The sequence below is a fragment of the Tenrec ecaudatus genome, chromosome 3, assembly GCF_050624435.1.
Source record: "Tenrec ecaudatus isolate mTenEca1 chromosome 3, mTenEca1.hap1, whole genome shotgun sequence".
In the NCBI taxonomy this organism is placed as follows: domain Eukaryota; kingdom Metazoa; phylum Chordata; class Mammalia; order Afrosoricida; family Tenrecidae; genus Tenrec; species Tenrec ecaudatus.
In genome coordinates, this window is record NC_134532.1 from 65,758,911 (window position 1) to 65,765,688 (window position 6,778).

General features: G+C 38.7%; 1 non-coding gene across 1 annotated transcript; it reads right to left on the minus strand.

The window, feature by feature from the left end:
* Positions 1-250: 250 nt before the first annotated feature.
* Positions 251-414, minus strand: LOC142443802 (U1 spliceosomal RNA). Its single transcript, XR_012783551.1, has one exon. It is a non-coding gene; the product is annotated as a U1 spliceosomal RNA (small nuclear RNA).
* Between the last annotated feature and the right edge of the window lie 6,364 nt (positions 415-6,778).

Genomic DNA, 6,778 nt, shown 5'->3' on the forward strand with positions numbered 1-6,778 from the left:
AAAAGAAAGGCTCTCACTCCAGAGCCTTTGGAAAGAACACAGCGCTGTGAACAACTTGACTTTGGAGGTGTAACCTCTAGATCTGGGAGAAAATGCAATTCTGTTATTTAAGTCACATGGCGCGCATTAGTTTATTATGGCAGCCAAGGAAATGAATGCATTGTGCTATTTTAACTTAATGAACTGGGAGCTGCAACTCACAATGATGCAAGGTACCTGACAAACTATAACTGGGTGAATGTTTTTATAATAGGGGAGAGCGCAAATGCAGTCCCCCACTACCACAAATTATGCCGTCGAGTTTCCCACATTTGGGGAGGTCGCAGCGGTCAGCACATCCGGAGTGCAATGGATGAGCCTTGCCCCGGGAAAACCACCTTCGTGATCACGGTATCTCCTCTGCCAGGTACGTATATGGCTGAACATTTTTAAAGGACAAGTTTCTCCACGCAGCTGAGAAGCAGCACAGTCTGCTGGTGTTCATATGAGCAAGGACCATTCTTCCATACACATGGATTTTCAGTAGCCAAGACACACTGCTGGGCAAAAGTTGATTGAGCCTAATGGCCTCCGAGTCACTAGATTCACTATTGATAAAGACTTAGTGATTCCTCTGTTTTTCCCCAGCTTATATTGTTAAGCAAAAATCAGTGGCATGGTCTGGGGTGTATTTTTACTCAACACAATATATCATACACCAGTGGGAAATTATGGCTCAATGATAATAATTTGACTTTCCGTGTGAGAGAACAGGTTTACTTGTTGCTACAATGCTGTGCCGGCTTCACATGAGACTCCTAGATGAAGACAAGCTAGAAGGAAAGGCCTAGTGATATACCTCTGAAAACTCACCAATAAAAGCTTTATGGATCATATAACTCTGCTCCTCAACCCATTCATGTGGCTGTCATAGGGCAGGGCTGTGGTTTAATGCACTGTACGGGACGTCTCCATGACAACTGACAACCAGGACAATCGCAGAAAAGGGACTCAAGAATAGAGGCTGGAGATCATTGAGCAAGAAAAGCTCTCTTCTTTTCTCTGAACTGTCGTTCAGACATCTGAGATGGGTCTTCTGATTCTGGTCACAGAAGTAACCCCAGAACAAGAGAACAGGAAACCAGACTGAACAAGGAGATGCTGACCTGGACGGCCTGCAGCAAAGTAATTCGTGAGAATAACTAAATCCTTGATTAGAGAACCAGGTTCAAGTGCCAGGAGAACATTTTTTGTGTAGATAAATGCCCACACACTGTTCACCTTTGATCAACAGCAATGAACGGTCCTGTGTGTATGCTCATGCCAAAGGCTTACACTGTGCTGGGTCTCAGCCAGTCTTATCTTGTCAAGTGTTCTCCTCCATATATTTATCATCAATTCCTCTAGTTCACTCATCTGTTCCAAATAAGCCTTCTTAGCATACAGGCAAGATGATTATTTCCAACATAAATCACAAAACCAAACAGACTAAATCCATTTCCCTCTAGAGATCTTTCCTATTTGTCTGATGCCTCTTTCAGTATGTATGTACCTGTTATCCTCCTCTTCCTCACCTCCCCAAATCTGCTCACATAAAGTCAGTTTGTCCCGACACTTCACTTAAATAATTCTTGTCGGGTTGATGGCGGCCTCCTTGAGGTGAAAGCCTGTAATACATTTTCAGCCTTTTTCGTTCTAGCAACCGCACTGTTTATGTTGATGGGCTTCCTTCCATTGGCTTCTGGAAAATACCACTCTCCTAGTTGTTCTCCTGCTCTATTGAGTTTTTCTCATTTCCTGTCTAAATGCTAAAGGAATCAGCCTTGACACAATCATTTCCACTGGCTTTCTGTTCTCTCCCCTCTTCTATGTTTTACTGTACAGAGTTATTCAGTATCTATGCACAGACAATCGTGTAATGATACTTGTACTGAAATAAGAGGTATGGAAAGAAAATGAAGTTGTATTCAGTCACAGATTGCCACAGTGGATCATTCTAGATCACAAGGCATCACAGCATCAGAAAATCCAGCAGTTATAAAGTATAACAGCATTCCCACATACAGAAACAACAATTCAACATTGTAGACTGAAGAAAAAGGAAGCATAATTAGTACATCTTGTAAGCGATTTTGTCCACCACACGATGTTCACTGGACACCAAGTGGTTTGCAAACTTCAAGGCAGTATTTTTGAAATATATATATATATATATATATATATTTAAGATCTTTAATGTGACAGAATTCTTATATTGCTTGTAGATTCCTTGTTTTCCCAGTGGATCAATGGATATATACATAGTATTATGATGAGATAAAGTAAATACTCTATGATATTTTTATTTTTGTGAGATAATGGTGAATTTTTAATGAAATTTCCCATCAGTATTTATTGTTAAATAACATTGCAAAAACTGAGAACTTTAAAACACTTGATTACATTCATGTGGGACTTATACATAGACCAATCAAGGAAATATTATGTGGTTTAAAATATCAATAGGTGTATCAGGATTATGTCCTTTCACTTATTTATTCAATGTATCCTGAGCACATAATTTGAGAAGCTGCACTATATAGAGAAGAATGCGGCATCAGGATTGGAGAAAAGAGTCATGAATCGTCTGCAATCTACAAATGACCTTATTGTTTGCTGAAAGCACATAGGATATGAAGCGCACACTGATGAAGATAAAAATTTCACACTTCAATACAGATTGTATTTCAGTATTAAGAAAACAACAAACCACTCCTAGACCAGTGAGCAAAATCTTGATAAATGGAGAAAAGCTTGAATTTGTAAAAGATTGTATTTTACCTGGGTCCCCAACCTTATAGAAGCCACAGTCGGTAAAGTCAAGGACATAATACTTGGGGCCCTTTTGCTCTCAGAGACCTCTTATAGTGCTAAAGGACGCCTTGAGGACTAACTCTGTCATGATATTTTCTATCACCTCATCTGACTAAGAAAAGTGGGCACGAAATAGGAAGCCTAGAGAAGAACTGATGGACTCGAGCGATGGTGTTGGAGAGGAGTACTGGATGGCTGCTGTGTTAGACAGAGAGACAACCCAGGACACTGACGATCTATACAGCTAGATAGATGCAGCATGTGAAATAAACAGCTGATTAGTCATAGAGCAGTACAAATGGCTCAGTGCAACTCACTTCCGTGAGACAGCGAATATACTGGCAGTCCTTCAAGTCTTTTTTCTTATATATATAAATAAATCATTGTATTGGGGACTCTTACAGCTCTTATAGCAATCCATTCGTCAATTGTATTAAGCACATTTGTATATATGTTGCCTTCACATTCTCAAAATGTTTTCTTTCTGTTTGAGTTCTTGGTATCAGCTCCTCTTTTTTTCCCTTCCTCCCCCAGCCTCTTACCCTCATGGACCCCAAAGTGCCATTCTTTTTTTTTTCCTGATCTAAAAGGTTACTTTTTAATTAATTTATATATATATATATATATATATATATATATATATATATATATATATATATATATATATATATAATTTCGGAGATGTAAAATATGGGGCCAGGGGTTCCGAGGGGGATATGAGAGCAGGGGAGGTAGGAGAAAGGAAGGGTGGTAGGGGCTAGGGGACCAACCCAGGGACAAGGGAACAACAAGTGAACTAAAATCAATGGAAGGAAGGTTGCATGATGCCTAGTGGGGCTCAATCAAGGGCAATGTAGCAGTGAGGAATTAGTAAACCCAAATGAAGGGTGAACATGATGGTGGGACAAGAGGGAAGTGAAAAGGAAATGGAGGAAGGAACCAGGAGGCAAAGAACATTTATAGATTCCTAAATATAGGCATGTACATATGTAAATATATATATAATGAGAGGAGAATAGAACTATGTATTCATATCTATATGTTAAGAATTAAGGTTGCAGATAGACATTGGGCCTCAACTCAAGCACTTCTTTAACACATGAACACTTTGTTCTAATAATCCAGCATCCTTTGATACTCATCTTTCCAACATGATTGCTGAAGACAAAATGGGTGCATAAGCAAATGTGGTGAAGAAAGCTGATGGTGCCTGGTTATCAAATGATATAGCATCTGGGGTCTTAAAGGTTTGAAGATAAACAAGAGGCCATCTAGCTGAGAAGCAACAAAGCTCACGTGGTAGAAGGACACAAGCCTGTGTGATAATGAGGTGTTGATGGGATCAGGTATCAGGCATCTAAGACCCAGAATAAAACCATGCTCAAGGTGAATGGGTAGGGGGCATGGAGTGGAGACCAAGTGCCCATCTTTAGACAATTGGACATTCCCTCACAGAGGAGTCATAGGAAAGTGAGGAGCCAGTCAGAGTGTAGGGTAGCAGAGAACTGGGTGAGGAAGACGTCGGATGGTGTAAGATATGATAAAATAATAATTATTTATAAATTATCAAGGGTTAAGGGAAGGTGGAGTGGGGAGGGAGGAGAAAAATGGGGAGCTGATACCAAGGGCTCAAGTAGAAAGCAGTATATTTTTTAGTGGCTTAGTACTCAATGGCACATAATAATATTTTTAAAATATTAAAATAGTTGACTGGAACAAACCAAATAAATATGCAAAAAAAAAACCTCTAGTTCTGCTTTCCATATGCCCTGTAGTCTGACTTATCTGAGAGTAATGGGCATTTGTTTGCAGCTTACATCTCAGAGGAAATACTACTTCTTACTTTAATACAAAAAAATACATATTTTAACTAATAGCTTAATGATGAGTATTAGAAAAGGAAACTTGATTTGGAAACTTAACTAAGTCACACTGTAACATTTCACATAATAAAGTCATAGCTTACATTATACTCTTTTACTAGCAGCAACTCCATTCACTTTGAATAGTTTGATAGTAACTAATTATGCAGAACTGATTGTTAAATAAAGTCAAAAGAAGCAATTCAATTATGGTACAGCTGATTAGGCCTTGTCGTCCATACAAAATCTCCTAGTCAGTCACTCTGGCCAGGCATGCTCTGTACGCGATCAAGAATTTTCATAACCAAAAGAGGACCTGATGCAGAGGGCTTAAGTGCAGAACAAATGCTTTGAGAATGATTAGGGCAAAGAATGTACAGATGTGCTTTGATGTTTGTATATGTGTGGATTGTGATAAGAGTTGTATGAGTCCCTAATAAAATGTAAAAGAAAAAAAAAGAAAATGATTAGGGCAAAGAATGTGCAGATGTGCAGAGGGCTTACGTGCAGAGCAAATGCTTTGAGAATGATTAGGGCAAAGAATGTACAGATGTGCTTTATACAATTGATGTATGTATATGCATGGATTATGATAAGAGTTGTGTGAGCCCCTAATAAAATGTTAAAAAAAAGAATTTTCACAACCCTGTAATGATTGTATCACACAAAATGAAACCTAAACAAAAGCTATGGCCCCTTCCACCATGGTAATGGTATGTATTGAGCCTATAAGACCGAAACAATAACCACAGACCTGTTGCCATTGAGCCAATTCTGACCCATAGCAACACTATGAAACGCAGTAGAATTGCCCACCTGGGGTTTCCAAGACTGTCAATTTAGAAAATCAAGTATGTTTTTCTCATATGTGGTTGGTATCTATGTGCCACTAACACATCTTAGCCAAATGTTGTGGTAAGATGCCAAATATTGCAGCAAGTATGCACATATCATTGTTAAATCTTACAATAATTAATTTGTAGGCTACAGAGATACAAATAGGTGACAATCAGACACAAAAGTCTCAGTTAATATGATCAAAGATTTAAAAAGGAAAAAAAATCCTTTACCATCAAATCAGCAACCAGCACAGTAAGTGAGCTCCATTACAGACTAGTAATGTTCCATTATGATTTCTGCCTGTGACTTTTGCAGAGCAGATTGATAGGTCTTTCTTCTACAGTGCTCTGAGTGGGCTTGAACCTTCAATATTTTGGTTAGACACCAAGTGAAGTGTTACCTGTAGCAAGTAGAGAGATCATGACCATTGTAAAATAGTTGTTCACCTTCTAGACATGAGAATCGGTTTGTTCATTCTGTGCTGGCGTCCATGTTGCTATGATGCTTCAGGCTACCATGCTGTTATTTTTAGTATCTGCAAGATGACCATTCATGGTGGACATGTTTCATGGAAAATTCTAGACGATGGCACATTAGGAATAATGATGAGATTTTAACTTTGAATAAAAACATCAACACTGAAAACCTTATGAGCACTAGTAGATCGTTATGATAAATGTCCAAAGTGGAGACTCTCGTGCTGGAAGGCAATCACCATGCAACTGAGGAAGTGTGACCTCTTCAAGAAGAGTCCACCTTGATGATATGCTTGGAGCAAAGTCCTTAGGACTTTCATTTGCCGGCTTGTCACACTCAAAAGCAGAAGAAATAACTACGATTTTCTATTATAAGATGAAATGTAGAACATATGACTCTAGCACAATTGGAAGTCATCAAAATGAAATAAGAACAAAAAGTATAACTCACTGCCATCAAATCAATGCTCCTAGTGACCCTATGGGACAGGGTGAAACTGTCCTGTGGGACTCCAAATCTGTAATCCTTTACAAGAAGTAAAATGCCTCCTCTTCCTCCTGCTGAGTGGCTGTTGATTACAAACTGATGTTCTTGGGTTTAGAAGTCCAACCCATAACCACTATGTCACAAGGGCTCCTTATAAAAATTAAATAGCATACATAAATATAAATATTCTAGGATCAGTGAGCTGAAGTGAACTGATATTGGCAATTTTAAGCCATGAAATAATGTTGTCATTTATGCTAAGAATGAAAAATTACAGAGAA